At 32.8% G+C, this 15688-nt stretch overlaps 1 pseudogene; it reads right to left on the minus strand.

The window, feature by feature from the left end:
• Window positions 1-7501: 7501 nt before the first annotated feature.
• LOC142627863 (G-type lectin S-receptor-like serine/threonine-protein kinase At1g11300) lies at window positions 7502-13921 on the minus strand (annotated as a pseudogene).
• Window positions 13922-15688: the final 1767 nt, after the last annotated feature.

Here is a 15688-nt window from a genome sequence, read left to right on the forward strand (position 1 = left end):
GACTCTTTGATTTTTGCGCATAATAATTCACTTGACACATAAATTTAAAATTAGATAAGACACGAGGCATAAAATTAGACTTCAATTTAGAATTTAATTGTATTTTCTCTTAGCTTCACCTATTATTATTATTATTATTATTATTATTATTATTATTATTATTATTATTATTATGACTTATAAATGTGACTTTTTTTAGTTATATGATTATGTATTTTATGGTTTATTATATTGGACTCATCGTTTTCTGCACTAAATTAACTAATTTGGAACAAAAATTTAAAAATTTAGATTAGATAGGACATATGGCGCAAAATTAAACTCTAATTGAAATTCAATTTTTACACTAAATTAACTCACTTGACACAAAATTCTAAAATTTAGATCACATGACGCAAAATTAGACTCTAATTAAATTCCAATTTGAAATTTAATTTGATTTTCTTTCTGCTTTACCTATTATTATATATATAGATTAAACTGCCCAAGATGAATATGTATAGACAATATTTGAATTTTAAATTTTCATTGATTTATTATTTAGTTATAACATCAAAATTAAAATAAATGAATATGTAAAGTTAAAACTGCCTAAGATGAATTTGTAAAGCCAATATATTTATATATTTAATATTGTCTAAAAAATTAAAAGTAAAAAATAAATAATAAAAAGAATAATGGTATGGCCAATGACGTGACGGATAAGAAGGCTCAACAAGAGTGTAGTAACAAAAATTCGATTTGAAGATCCAATTAAAGGCAATTAAATCTTAATAAATAAAAGTGTATGTAGTCAAAAAAAAAATTTAATCATGTTCTCTTTATGTTTTTATACAGATTATTTTATTTCATTTCGATAGATGAAGAGTTCAATTTTAGACATAAAGTCTACTTTTTCCCTACATATTATTTTAAATATTAAATTTATAATATGGTATAGTCTCTTAGGAATTTCTAAGAAATATGTAGTTCCAATTTTATGATTCTATATTAGTAAACAAAACTCAATCAATAGTTCGAAGCTACTCCTACAATAAGAAAAATTATAAATATAATAATCTCTTTTTACGATAATGAAAATTTTGAATAATATATTTGAAACTCAAACAGTTTTTTTTTTTTTTATAGGAAAACTCAAACAGTTTAGTTGTACAAGAAAAAAAAATTAGGAAAATATAATGCACAGTAACATAATTTATCAAAATATAGACCGCCTAAAAAATGAATAATATCAATCAAATAAATCCAAATAATAAAATGATGATATATTTTTTGAGATAGATAAATGAAAAATAATTTTAGAAATGGTTTAAGTTTTTGGGAGAACAAATTATTTTCCACAAAATTTGTAGAACAAATTGTATATTATACCTTAACTAAAATAAAATTATCTATTCTCACGCATTGCATGGGTCTACAACTTGTAATTCTTAATCTAGAATCCCAATAAAGGTACAACAGATCTTGATCAATTCCTTCAATAATGTTGAAGCCTTTTCTCCGATCTAATAGTTTTTCTTTGTGTGGATCTAATAAATTTAGACAAAAGAAACAAAAGAAAGAAAGTGAGGATTAAAATTACAATGTGAATGAACATGAACTCATGTTCATTCACATTGTGATTTTAATCCTCACTTCTTTTGTAAAGTACTTTACAAAAGAAATTCATTTAGTGGAAGTCATCAGAAAGCTTTGTTTCGATTGATGTACCAATGACAAAGAAGACTGTTCCATTGTCTCCAAATACACTAATAATATCTCTATGAACAAAATAAAATAAAAAATGTAAAATAATTTTATTATAATTAAGAATTGGGAAGTCTTTTTACTCTAATATTTGGCCCATCTTAAAATTTTCTCTATAAACAAACATCCAATCATTGATTAGATAGGTATTCAAATTATTAGACAAGAAACTCTAGAAGAGCAACCATTACTCTGCACACAGGACCAAATCCACCTTCCCCATGCGTGATAAATTCATGAAAGTTGTTTGTTGCACTCGCCAGCTTTTGAAAATCAAATAGTGGTAGCTCTCCTAGTCCTGTGCTTCAACTTGGTTCAGATAGTCTCCAAGCAACGTCCCCTTCTATTTCTTTCTCTTTGCTAATTTTTACAACAATTGTGAGTAATCTCTAATATAAAGCAACATATCCTAATCCATTTTATAAATTTTTGTCAGAATATTACCTTTATGTTTTGCCATCCACCTCCGCAATAAGTATGTGCAGATAAAATGCAAACTTTTCCTATAATCACTGTGATGGTGACAATTTTCATCACATTTCCCTCAGTATCTGTAAATCAGAGAAAGGTATTACACTAATTCAAACGAAATAGATCACTAATCATGTTTTCTCTTCCCTGTGTTTGGTCAAATAAATCGTATTTGACATGTTTTCTTATTTGCCATATTTGCCATTAATCGTCTTAGGAGTGACATTGCAAATGGAAAATCTTACTTGACTTTGTTGAGATAAATCGGTGTGTTGGATCTATCTATTTATTATAAAGGTTATATTCCTAAAGCCTATAACAATAGAGAAATGTTGTATCCACAATATTTTCACAATATCCAAACAAATTTTAAATGACAGGTTGTTATTGTTAGGGTAAAAAAGTAATAATCTTAGTGGAAAGTTCAAATTTGAACCAATAATAACTAACCACCAATGATTTATTGTAAAAATATCATGGACGTAACACTTCTCCAACTTAAAAAAAATAGAGGTGAAGAATTTGAACATAAAAAAAGGCCAAAATTAAATGACTATCTTTTATTACAAACCTCAAGTATGTTATTATTAATTTTTTACCATATTTTTAATTATTATGTTATAAATGAATATTACAATTTATAACTCACAAAATGATTGACATTTGTATCTTATAAATCTTCCTAACCTTTCCCATTATAATGACTATTCAATAATCTTGTTAAAAAACTAATTGACTAATAATTAAAAAATAATCAAACAAAGATTGAACTAATAATTAAAAAAAATATACCAAAAAAATAAGTGTCATTAAAATACATAAGTATTAATTTCCTTCACTAATGCCACTTGGTAATTATCATTAAATGCATAATAACTAAGAATTACAACAACAAAAAAAAGATAATAATACCAAAAATATTCCTTTGTGTCTTTGACAATAGAGTACCTAATAAATACCCAAAAAAAATTCAAAAGGAGAGATGACTCATTTTACAAATAATAATAATAATTAAAAAAAAATACTAAAACTATTTAGTCCACATTGGTCCATTTCGGTCTTCTTTGGTCTATTCGGTCCAATTTAGTCCAATTCGGTCCATTAAATAATATCAAAAAAAATATTGTTAAAACAAAATTTATACAGTAAAAAAGGATAAAGAAAAATCCCTCACAAGGTGTACTCTTCCGCTCTCCAAAGCCCTTTTCTTTCCTTTCCTCCCTCTTCCCTCTTCACTCTTCTCTCCAATTCATCTCTCCCTTTCCCTCTCCAAACGCATACTAGAACCAACATGAATTCCAATTCCAAGACTACAATAAATGTCCGTAACCATTTCTCTCTTTCATTCTAAAGTTAACTTAATGTGTAAATAACTTAGTGGTTTCTTGCTAATGTTATGTCAAAATCAAACAAATTTAAGTTTTAATAGGCGCTAAGAATAAGTAAAATTCATGTCGAGTTGATAAATAAGAAATTTTTTGCAAAGACATGGACTGCCCAGAAAATCTTAGGGCCCGTTTGGTATATGTGGTTAAAAACTAAAAATTGTTGTTTGAACACATTTGTAGAAATACATGTATGTAAAAAAGTGTGTAAAAATACGTGTAATGTTATTTAAAAACTGAAAATTGTTGTTTGAAAACACAAACCAAACACCCCCTTTACATCACATTTATTGAAATTAGTACTCAAACAAATGGTTTTTCTCATGATCTGTGTTGAGGAAACGTAGTAATAATTGAGATTGGCTTTAATGGAGAAAGCTCATTTTACTACTTTTTTATGATTTTGGGAGTAAGACTACTTACCAACAACACTTCTCCCAAACCCCATTAAAATATGGAGAGCCTTGTGCACTGGGTTCGATCTTATTTTGTTTTATTTTTATTTTTTGAAGAAAGAAAATAGAAAAAAAGACCATGTTTGCAAGACTTGAGGACTAGACAGATAGCCTCATTGCTTTTATTGGAGTAGTACACAAAGCAATGATTTTATTCTGATCTGTGTATAGGAAATGTAGTAACAATTGAGATTGGTTTTGATGGAGAAGCTCATTTTGTCTCAAGGTTTTCGATGAATGTATGCTTCTAGAAGCATGCCTAGTGTGTGTGTGTTTTTTTTTTATAAAAAAAATTGGTTATTACCAAATAGATAGCTGTACAAAATAAAATAACAATTTTCCAGCAAAGTAGTAATTTTTATAATCTTGAGTAATATAATATGTCCCATTATGTTATTTTAATTTGCAGTGACGCAATAAAACTGATATTTCTTGATAACATTTGATGGGTAGTATCTTTTTGAAAAGAAAAGGTTTACCAGCTGTTTCTTGCTAAAGTTTATAAATTCATTGGGCAGATCCCCGACCATCTACTTCAAAGGGTTGCGATTGTTGGAGGACCATATGTTGGTAAATCAGTGCTGTATAATCGTCTTGTTGGGGTATTTGATCAATAATTCTGGCTTTTGATTCACTGAATAGTATTGATGCTTTCCTGTACTGTGGGAATAAACATTGAAACTTCAACACTTATGTTTTCACTTAGTGAAAGTTGACTTTCTTTTTTGATTAATATAGGGGAACAGGGCAATTGGGGTGGATAAGCTGGGACTTTCAAGGGATCGCTTGGATGGCAGATCCTTTTGGAGAGAGTATCAATTTATGGTGGTGTTCTCAATATTGCAAAGTCACAGGCTGATGTTACGGAAGGCTGGGCTATTACCACAGCAATTGGTATGGATAGGATTCCACGGGCCTCCAGGGAGGCAGCCTTTGCCAGAATGCCTTCAATGATTGAGAGACAAGCTATTGCAGCTGCGGAAGTAGCATCTGTGATCTGTCATTATATTTCTTGTTGATGGACAGGTATTGTGCATGACTGTATGACTTAAATTCACTGTCTGTCGTATCAAAAATAAAAACATAAATAAATGTACTGTCTGTGTTTTAATATTTTATGATCTCTCTTTGTAATTTTCTCTTTTCAATCTATATTTTTGCTGGTGAAATGCCTGAAAGAAAGTCTCTAAAATTTGTTTTGATTTTCCTAAGAAATTGCAGTAAAATGAATCATGCACCACCTTAGTGGATAGGTGTTAATGGTTGTGGTGACTTGGGGAAGTGATTCTATGCATCAATTGATGTGTGACCTCCAGGTAAGTTTCACCCTTTTTTTTTCTTTGTTAACTTCGATTTGCCATAGTCAACAAGACGATATATAGCACCCTAAAGGAAGATAGGAGTACTAAAAAGGGTAGAAAACAATAGGGCACTTGTGTTGCAACCCACAAATTTCTAATGACATTATGTAAGATAAGTTGAGTGATGCAAGATCTGGTAACTGCTCACAGATGGTTCTAGCATCTTGCAAGAAAATAAGAACTCACATAGGACCAAAAAAAAGTTGGAGAAGCACGTCCTAAAGTAAAATTACATGGCAGTGGTAATAAGATTCAGAGCTTTTCATGAAATTTCTTTTAGACCTCAGCTGTTATGTTTTGAATTTTGTATACCTGGATTTTGATGTGAGGTGTTGGTGATTCGTTTTGATAATTCGGGTATTTGTTGGATTTGTGTTTGAGAGTTTTGATTTTTGTATTTTGTTTATATTCCTCTAGTTTCTGTAGGTTAGATTTGCATGTTCTCTCTCTTTTTGAAAAATGCTCATAGGAATTGCAATTGGGTTTTCAGCTTCGCAACCACATTTTCATCTTTGATTTTTTTTTGATGACTATATGTTTTGGGTCAAAGATTGATTTTTTTTTAAAAAAATTTTTTGATTTAATAATTTGTGGGTTGGCAGAGTTGAACATGAATTGTTTTTGCAGAGTTGGTATAGAATTACTGTTAAGGTGAGATACAAAAATCTGCATATGGAGGCAGAGTGTGAGGTCGTTCATGGCAAGCCCCTACCAACACTATGGAATTCTCTTCTGTAGCTCTCTATAAGTACTTTTATTTTCTTAACAAGAAATGACTAGAACAACCTGAAGATAAATTTTTTCAATTTATTAGTGAAAAGCATGCTAGATGTTTGTTTGACTGGATAAATCTTTTATTTCCTGTATTGCTTCAAGTATCTAATATGGATGGGTTTGCTTGGTATAACAGATAGTAAGTCTTGATGAAACTTCTTTGTGGATGTTCCTTCCATTGTCCTGACATTGTGGAATTTGTGAAGTACAAAATTGATCTCTTGGTCCAACAGAATCACTAATGGAAGTGCTTTGTTGGGACTCGAGATTTTCTTGACCATTAGTCTGTTGCTTTTGCTTTTGCAATAAAAATAATTTCATTTTCTTGATGTTCTCTTTATTTGGTTAATTGGTATTGTTTTTTCTTTATGAAATTCTGAAATTCTTGAGACCAGTATGTGTGGTAAATTCAAGTGGAAGTTGAGTATAATATTAATGCAAAAAACGTATTTTTGCTTAATACCAGGGGACCTTGGAGCAGACCTTACTAATATTTTTCAATCTGCCTTTTGCAGCCCCAAGGGCAATGGAGAAGTGCAAAACTGTAATTAATGCAATGCTTCCACTGTGGATGGATATAATATTCTATTGAAGCATATGAATGGGGTCTAAGCGGGGCTCAAATTGGGCCCTATGTTTCCTTTTTATAGATATTGAAGATTTTCTGTAATGGAAAAACAATGTAGTAGGCAAGATATATAAATGTAGACGGTTTCAGGAATCTTAGATCTATTCCCTTTATTTACTCTCTCCCATGTAATCTGATTGCTGATTGCTGATTGTTAAGGCTATATTATTTATTACGTTCCTCTAGCTATGTAAGAGTAATTTACAGTTAGCCTTTCCAAGCTTTTAGGTTCCTTTATACATGTGTTATCTTTAAGTGCAATCACTTATTTGTTTTAACTCCATTACTTTCACATGAACGTGAGGTTGGTTTATGACCTTTCTCTAATTGCAAATTTTGCATAATTATATATGGTCACCATTAGACCTTCAAACAAAATAAATATATATGATTTTTATTTACCTATCCCATGCATTTTAGTTTTGGAGTGGTGTTACTAGAGATAGTTAGTGGAAGAAGAAACACTAGCTTTTATAATGATGAGCAGTCCTTGAGCCTGTTAGGACTTGTAAGTCACTCACTGCCTCGTTTTGAAAATCTCTATTGCCTTCTTTCATTGATAAGTTTCAATATTGATACAAACAAAATAAATATATGTGATTTACCTATCCCGTGCATTGCACAAGTTAGCAACTAGTCTATATATAATAACAAAATCATTATTTCAAGAACACTTGCAAGCTATCGACCTTGAACCATTGTAATAGTAACATTGTTAGCAGAGCATTTGCTTTGGCTGAGTTGAGAGGACTCTATATCCAAGGCAATGTTCCTTTCAGTGAATGCTGATTTCTTTGGAAGGGGTAGATCAACAATCTCACTTTTAAGCATGGAAACAACAACGGATACAGTTGGCCTATCTTTAGCAAATTCTTGAACACACAACAGCCCGACCTGTATGCATCTCAAAATTTCCATTTCAAAGCAGGGTTCATATATCATTGGGTCTATTAATGCGACAATATTGTCTGCATTCCACAATTTCCAGGCCTTGAAAAATGAAAACATGATTCAAATTGTTAGTATCAATACTGAAACTTATCAATGAAAGAAGGCAATATAGATTTTCAAAATGAGGCAATGAGTGACTTACAAGTCCTAACAGGCTCAAGGACTGCTCATCATTTTTAAAGCTAGTGTTTTTTCTTCCACTAAGTATCTCTAGTAACACCACTCCAAAACTGAAGACATCTGATTTTTCTGAAAATAGTCCTTCTATTGCATATTCAGGAGACATATAGCCACTGAATTTCAACAATAGAACACATTGCAGATTTTATCATCTCAAATGTTAGTAGTACTGATATAAATCGACTGAGTTAGTAATAAATAGTTCATGCATGGCTAAAACAAAGTGTTTATATTCATTTATTTGGCAAATGAGTCAAGATCAAGCCTAAGTATAGATTCGATAATTAAATGAGATAAGCTTAGACATAATAATGTGTTCAAGAACAAACTTTGGAGCATAAGAATTGATTTAAGTAAATAATAATATACTTATTTGTACTTAGTATTAGATTGTGTAAATTTGTAAATAAGTTTATAAGATATCAAATTAATATTTGTATTTTATTGATAAATATATATAATCAATTTCATAGTAGAAATTATATATAATTTTTAACAATACAACATATGTGAATCTAATTATTAAAAGTTCATAAATGAAAACCATTTTACCTAATTAACTCCAATAATATAATTTCAACTGTATAATTTATGTATGAATTATTTGCATAGATTTGTAAAGAGGTAAAATTTTTAGTAGTGGGGTACACTATAAATGAGAACATAATAAGTTATCAACTAGTTTGTGAATCCATTTGAGCTTGTTCAACCAAAAAATGAGCTAAGTTTGACCAAGTAATCTAGTGTGTTGATGAGCTTGAGCTCGACTTGTATTGGAATAAACTTTAATAAAACAATCTTGAACTTTTAATACTCAACTTGGCTTGGTTTGTTTACAACCATACTTTCAATTGAATTTGGCAAACTAAGGGTACTTACTATGTTCCAACAACCCTTAAAGTATTCGCCTGGTCTTCATTACCTCGAAAAATCCGAGCCATACCAAAATTTTATATTTTTGGATGTAGCTCTTTATCCAACAAGATGTTACTTGCCTTTAGATCTCTATGAATAATCCTTAATCTAGAATCCCTATGAAGGTAGAGCAGACCTCGTCCAATTCCTTGAATAATGTTGAAGCGTTTTCTCCAGTCTAGTGGATTTTCTTTTTGTGGATCTAATATATTTAAACAAAAGAAACAAGAGAAAGAAAGTGAGGGTTAAACTTATAAGGTGAATGAACATGAGGTTTGCAAAAGAAGTTCATTTGTTGGAAGTCATTAGAAAACTATGTTCCAAGTGAATTACCACAACAAAGAATATTGTTCCATCGTCTCCTAATATATTGACACTATTTCTAGGCACAAATTGAAAAATATTTTGGTAAAAAGAAATTGTATCAAAATTAACTAACCGAAGAGAAATGCATCCAAACTTTTGTTTGGCATGTATTCATAAATCAACATCCTCTCTTCTCCTTCAACACAGCAGCCGTGGAGCCTAACAAGATTCCGATGTTGGAGTCTAGAAATTACTACCACCTCATTCATAAATTCTTCTAACCCTTGTCCAGAGGTTTTGGAAAGTCTTTTTACTGCAATTTCTTGCCCATTTGACAATATTCCCTATAAACAAACATCAAATCATTAGCTAGATATTCAAATTAATACACAAAAAACCTCAAGTGGAACAACCATTACCCTGTATACGGGACCAAATCCACCCTGCCCAAGCTTGTTAGATTGATGGAAGTTGTTTGTTGCACTCGCCAGCGTCTCAAAATTGAATAGCGGCAGCTCCTGGACTTTAATTTGGTTCAGGTTTTCTCCAAGCATGTTTTCATTTGGAAATGTTTTATGTGCTTCCCATCTCTTCAACAATAAGATTCCCTTTGCTTTCTTTTTCCTTGCTGATTTCCACTGAAGTTGTCAGTAATCTCTAATGTTTAGCAACACTTCCTAGTCCACTGTATTAATTTTAATAGGAATTATTACCTTTATGTTTAGCTATACACCTCCACAATATGAAAGTGCAGATTGAAATGAAAACTGTTCCTATTACCACTGTGATTGTGACAATTTTTTTCAAATCTCCCTCTGTATCTGTTAACAGAAAAAAAGTATTATACTAATTTTGTGGGCATTGTTTATCGGAAAAAAAATCTTACAATAAGGGCTTATTAACTTATTTCTTGGCCCAAATTCTCAAGGGAGATAAACAAAGTTGCTGGAATGGTAACTAAGAAAATACACAAAGTTGAGAGACAAGGGTTATTGAAGCAAGCATCTCAAAATTATTTGGGGTTTCTTTCAAGAAGTTGTTTGGCAGATTTCATTGTCGTGAAGGCGAGTTTTGTAAAACTCCTGTAGGTAATCTTATAAGTTGCATGATGAAACTATTAGGGCTAATTATAGCTCTCCACCCTTACAACCAAAGATATTAATTTATGATGTCCTTCCGGATTAATGGGTAGCTATCCACAATTAGGGATGGCCATACCCATTGGGTAATGGATATCCAACTCTACCCGATCCAAATATTTCGGGTAATACCCGGTACTTAATGGGTAGAGCTTAACGGGTAGGGTATGGATATTACCCGAATTATTCGGGTAGGGTATGAATAATATCCATACTCGACCCGTATTTTAAAAAAAAAAAACCTTAAATCTCTCTCCCCCACAGTCCTATTATCCATACCCGACCCGTATTTTTTTAAAAAAAAAACCTAAATCTCTCTCTCCCACAGTCCCTGTCAAGCATTTCAGCTCAACCACAGCTCCTGAGACCTTGCCATACAGACCCTTTCCCTACAAAGAAATGTTGGCCACTTTGCGATGCTCGTTGCATGCTACGCCCATAAATGAACCACTACATGGATCACCCTCAGTCGTCCACGACTGCAACAACTTGTTCTCCGGGTCTAGCGAGGACTTCAACTCCATGAGAGCTTTCAGCTCAACATTTCCACAAACAGGTCGTGGAGCAGAAAATATGAGCAAAAGAAGCACAGAGATGAGAGAGTGAAGAAAACCCATTTTAGCTTTAGCCTCAAGGCTCTTACCTTTTCACTGGACCTATACTGAAAACCCCTTCTTCTTTTTTTCTGGGTCTCACTCGCTCTCTACCGCAATTCTGATACTCTTTTTTCTTCCGAGAAAGTCTTTTGAGTGAGTGACGGTCTTTTTTCTCTTTCTTCTTTAATTCTCTGCATAGAATCTTTTTGTAGTTTTGCTGCGAAGTAAAAGAAAGAAAGAGTACGTAACGTTTTTCAAAGAGAGAGTGGAATTTTATTACACCCGTTTTATGTGATTGGTCTACAGACAGGTTCACATTTCATTAATAATTTTTTATTGATTAATTTTTTTTTTTTAAGATAAAGTTATTGGTTAGTTTTTAAGTTAAAATGATTCGGGTAAGATTCGGGTAAGTTTCGGGTATGGATATTATTAAAAAAAAAAATGAGTTTCGGGTTTCGGGTAGGGTATGGATATCCATGGATAATAATTCGGGTAAGATTCGGGTATGGATACTACTGGATATTGATATTCGGGTATCCATGGGTAACATTTTCGGGTAGGATATGGATCGGGTATACCCATACCCTACCCATGGCCATCCCTATCCACAATAAACTATAAGAGTATAGGTAATGAACATACAAAACTACAAAAAATTATAAGATTGATTAAGATTAATTTGGTCATATATGATACTTTTAACACTAATTTGGAAGGTAGGTGGATATTATAAAGAAAGAAAGAAAGGAAGAAAGAAAGCAAGTATAAGAGGATGATGTGGTGGAAGTTGGATTTGGGTTCACGATGGAAATCTTAGGGGCCAAACCAAAGAGTGCGCCTTGTGTAGAAGACCATTGTAACTTGTTGATTACAGTGGATAATTTGAAGCTCGATCTGTTGATGTACCTTCCATGTGTTTGATGGTTTGTCTCTTTAAAATTATATATTTTGCTTGCTGGACCTTGGTATTTGTTGGGTTCAATCCCCCGTCTCCACTCCATCTCACAATTAAAAAAAAAATTCACATGTTGGACCCCAATTAAAGGGCAGCTCAGGTAGCTCACATGTGAAAAGAGAGTGTAAGATTAAATGATTAAATTCATTATTTCTTAACAACTTAAATTTTTGGGAGAATTGGTAATTTATCAACCTCTATGTTGGAAAATTTACACATGATTAAAGATATCTGTTGAGGTTTTTCTCTTACCATGAGGTGGTTTTTTTTCCCAATATAATTTTTACAAAATAGATTACTAGATATGTTTTCTTTTCTTTTCTTTTTTTGGTCAAATAAATTGGCTTTAACTAGGGTTTCATTATCTAGGGGAACTGGGGGGTGGGTGGGTTGAAGTTGGAAGAAAAGGTAACCTAACAAGCTGGACCAGCAGTGTATGATTTGAATCACCAAGGGTGGTGGTCTAGTAGTTAATGAGCGTACTCCTAAGTGATTTAAAAGGCTGAGGTTCCAAGTTTGAATCCTGTAATGGGAAGCGCTCAAAATAAACCTCATGCCCCCTTTTGTTGCCCACTAGTGCCCTTGTGGGGTTGGGATAGCATCTATGGCTCATTAGATCCCCTATTTGCAGGTCGAGGTGGTCATACCCAGCGGCCCAGGTAGGAATGCTACTCTGGTCACCCCTTCCTATCATTTTTTTAACAATTAAAAAAGAAGAAGTAGTGCATGATTTGAAGCTTAAGATAAATTTAGACAGAAAACTAAATAACTCACCAAGTTCTAAATAGGCAAGACGAATGTAAAGATCAACTCTGCTGCTGGACAATTGGTTTGTGTCAATTAAGTTTCTAGTCCATGACATACACCCTATGCCAATATCATATGCATAAGCTATACATGAACAATTCTGTAAACACTGCTGCCTGCAGTCATCTTCAAGAGCAGCTGACCATTCTGCAAAGTCTGGCACCTTCATCATCTTCAGTTTCAAAAACCCATCCATTTTGCCGGCTTCACTGCCAGTACTGTTCACCTTCCCACACTGCAACGGTGTCCTCCTCACACATCCACTAGTCCAATTTCCTCTATTCCATTCTTTTGTGTCATTTGGCTTAAACCCCCGTAAGCAGCTGCAAATTGGTGAGTTCTGTGAATAACAGCTTCCAAATTCACCACACTTACCATAAAAATGGCACTCACTCTTCAAAGCTTTCCACAAGAACTTCCAATCTTCCTTCTCATTATCCCAATATCTTAGCTCCATATCTCCTTGCGTAGTCAGGACAATATGTGACAAAGACATGTTCACATAAAAGAAACTCAAAACAAATGTTCCGTCTTGATCCTCTACGAAACTTAATCCATTTTGAAATACATGAGACAGTTCTTGCATTCCAGTAAAGGTCCGACCACTCCATGGGCCACTGCGCCAAAATGGGCTCCCGTCTTTCCAAACGAATGCTTGAGGAGGATGTTGAGGTTGAACACCACTCAAGAAGCTTCCGATGGATGGATCAGAAGGGCTTTTCCATGATGTACACTGAACTTTCTTACCTGTTCTTACATTACTGCTAATTTTCATATTGGGCAACATTGTATTAGTAGGAAATTGGAAACTCTCCCATATGATTGTCCCTGTAGTGTCTTGCAAGACAAGGTTCCCTGAATCTAAAAGCTGTGCTTTTGAATTGACAAAAGATTTTGTGACTTCTGATGACCAAAGAATCTTTTTTTGTCCATCTAATATGACAAGATTTCCATCCTTAAATATAGTAAGAACCCCAGAAGCATCTTTGAGGGGTTTTTGTCTGTTAGCTACCCATACCCATTGGGCAGGGGAAACAGAATTTTTATTATACCATATTCCGACATAGCGATTGGTTGAATTTACTGGGCTGAAGAATCCCAGTTTGAACGTACTCCCATTGGAGATTATGTAATCAGAGTCTTTGTCTTTGATGGATTGAGAAGATCTAATGGTGTCTATGGCAAGGACTAAGTTTAAACAAAGGCAACAAAGGACAGACAAGAAGTTTATCATACCAGCAGGCCCCATAGCTTGTTCGAACAAACTTGGTGTGAGAATGCAGAACAGGGGGCCTTGTTTATATAACAATTTATGGTTGGTTGCTTTCAAGGATAAATAGGCTCCAGACTTTTGTGAGTCTAACAACCCATAAATTACGTCAAGTGATAAAAATTCAACAAAGACCTATAAGTCTCCATTTGTGAGTCTAACAACCCATAAATTACATCAAGTGATAAAAATTCAACAAAGACCTATAAGTCTCCATTTGCTCTTTTCAATAACATTGTGTCACTTAGCAAAAGTGTTGTAGCTCAACCGACGTCTTCTGATGTTTCTAATACAGATGTTCAAATTCTCCCTCACCAATTGTAACTATTAAATTATCAAAAGAAATATGGACTAATATTCACAGGCACACTGTAACACCCCATAATTTTATTACTAATTTCTGTCTTATACATAAATTAAAAAGGAGACCCACAATTTAATGGATTTAATTGATTTGGGCCTAAAATAATTAAAGCAGATAATTATTATGGTATAAGAGGCTCAAGTGAGATGGCATAAGTATATATATATATATATATATATGGATCTCGATAAGCTTTAAAAACCCTAATCTTTTTCCTCTTAAGCTACACGTATATATATGTAAGACGCTTCCTTTTGTTTCAGCCACAACACATGATTAAGCTTTTCTTTTCTTCTATGCGGCTGTGTGGGGAAACCGCAGGTATGGTTTTCTCCTGCTCTAAATTTAGGAAGTTTGAATATTCAATGGCTAGCAATTGTTCCAGACTTACAGGAAAGACATGGGTTTGTGCATGAATTTATTTTAGTACCTATAGGCGTCAGTCCATGAACCAAATCTATCATTATATTAATGGAAAAAGGACTCCTATGATTGTTATCATACTTAGACTAGGCAAGTACATATAGGCATGTGTCATGGAATGGAGCTAAGAGGGGTTGGTCTCATGAATATCCACCTATCCTTATATTAATGGAAAAGATGTCTTATAATTGTTATTATATTAGATTAAGAATGATGCATATAACTTTTTGTTTTTCCCCTATTTTCATCGTCAAATATAAATATGACCCTTTCAACCACTAGCAAGTTGAGATGACTTCTTAAAACAAGAAATTTTCAACAAAGAAAAATATCTAGATATTTGTTATACGCCTTCCTATGACATCAATATAATGCCTTCATTGTTTTTCTATATTAGCAAAGAAAACGTTCACTAACTAGGAATGAAATTGGACAGTAGAGAGGAAAAGAAATTTGAGCAGAACTGGGCCCTACATATAGTTTGAACTTATAAGGCAGCCTTCAGTGACTGCAATCAGAGTAGTGCAGCAGAAGTGTATCTCAAAGAGTCTAACATCTCTGTAGGCTTTCATATTGATACATAAAACTATTTAAGTGTGAAAACGGATTTTTAAGTAGGAAATTCGTGTATTGATGGACCTATTTTTTGGTGTTGCTAGGTTCTAATTCTACTAATTATTATGACTCGAGGGTGGTTGATTTCCTTTTTGCAAATAAGAGATAAGTGGTGTTTACTAATTTTGGGGGGTTTTCCTTAAACCATTTTGATTATGAAACTATCCTTATCAAAGAAATATGTTGATATTCTATAAATATATTGATATCCTATAACTGTTTGATGTGCACATTGTATGGAAACGTTGACTATCTGTTATATGAAAAATTTGTAGGACAACCTAAACTTATTTAAATTTGTATGTGTGGGGAAATCTTTGTATTTTTGAGTATTATGACTGGAT

This window comes from Castanea sativa, chromosome 3 (genome assembly GCF_040712315.1).
Source record: "Castanea sativa cultivar Marrone di Chiusa Pesio chromosome 3, ASM4071231v1".
NCBI lineage: Eukaryota > Viridiplantae > Streptophyta > Magnoliopsida > Fagales > Fagaceae > Castanea > Castanea sativa.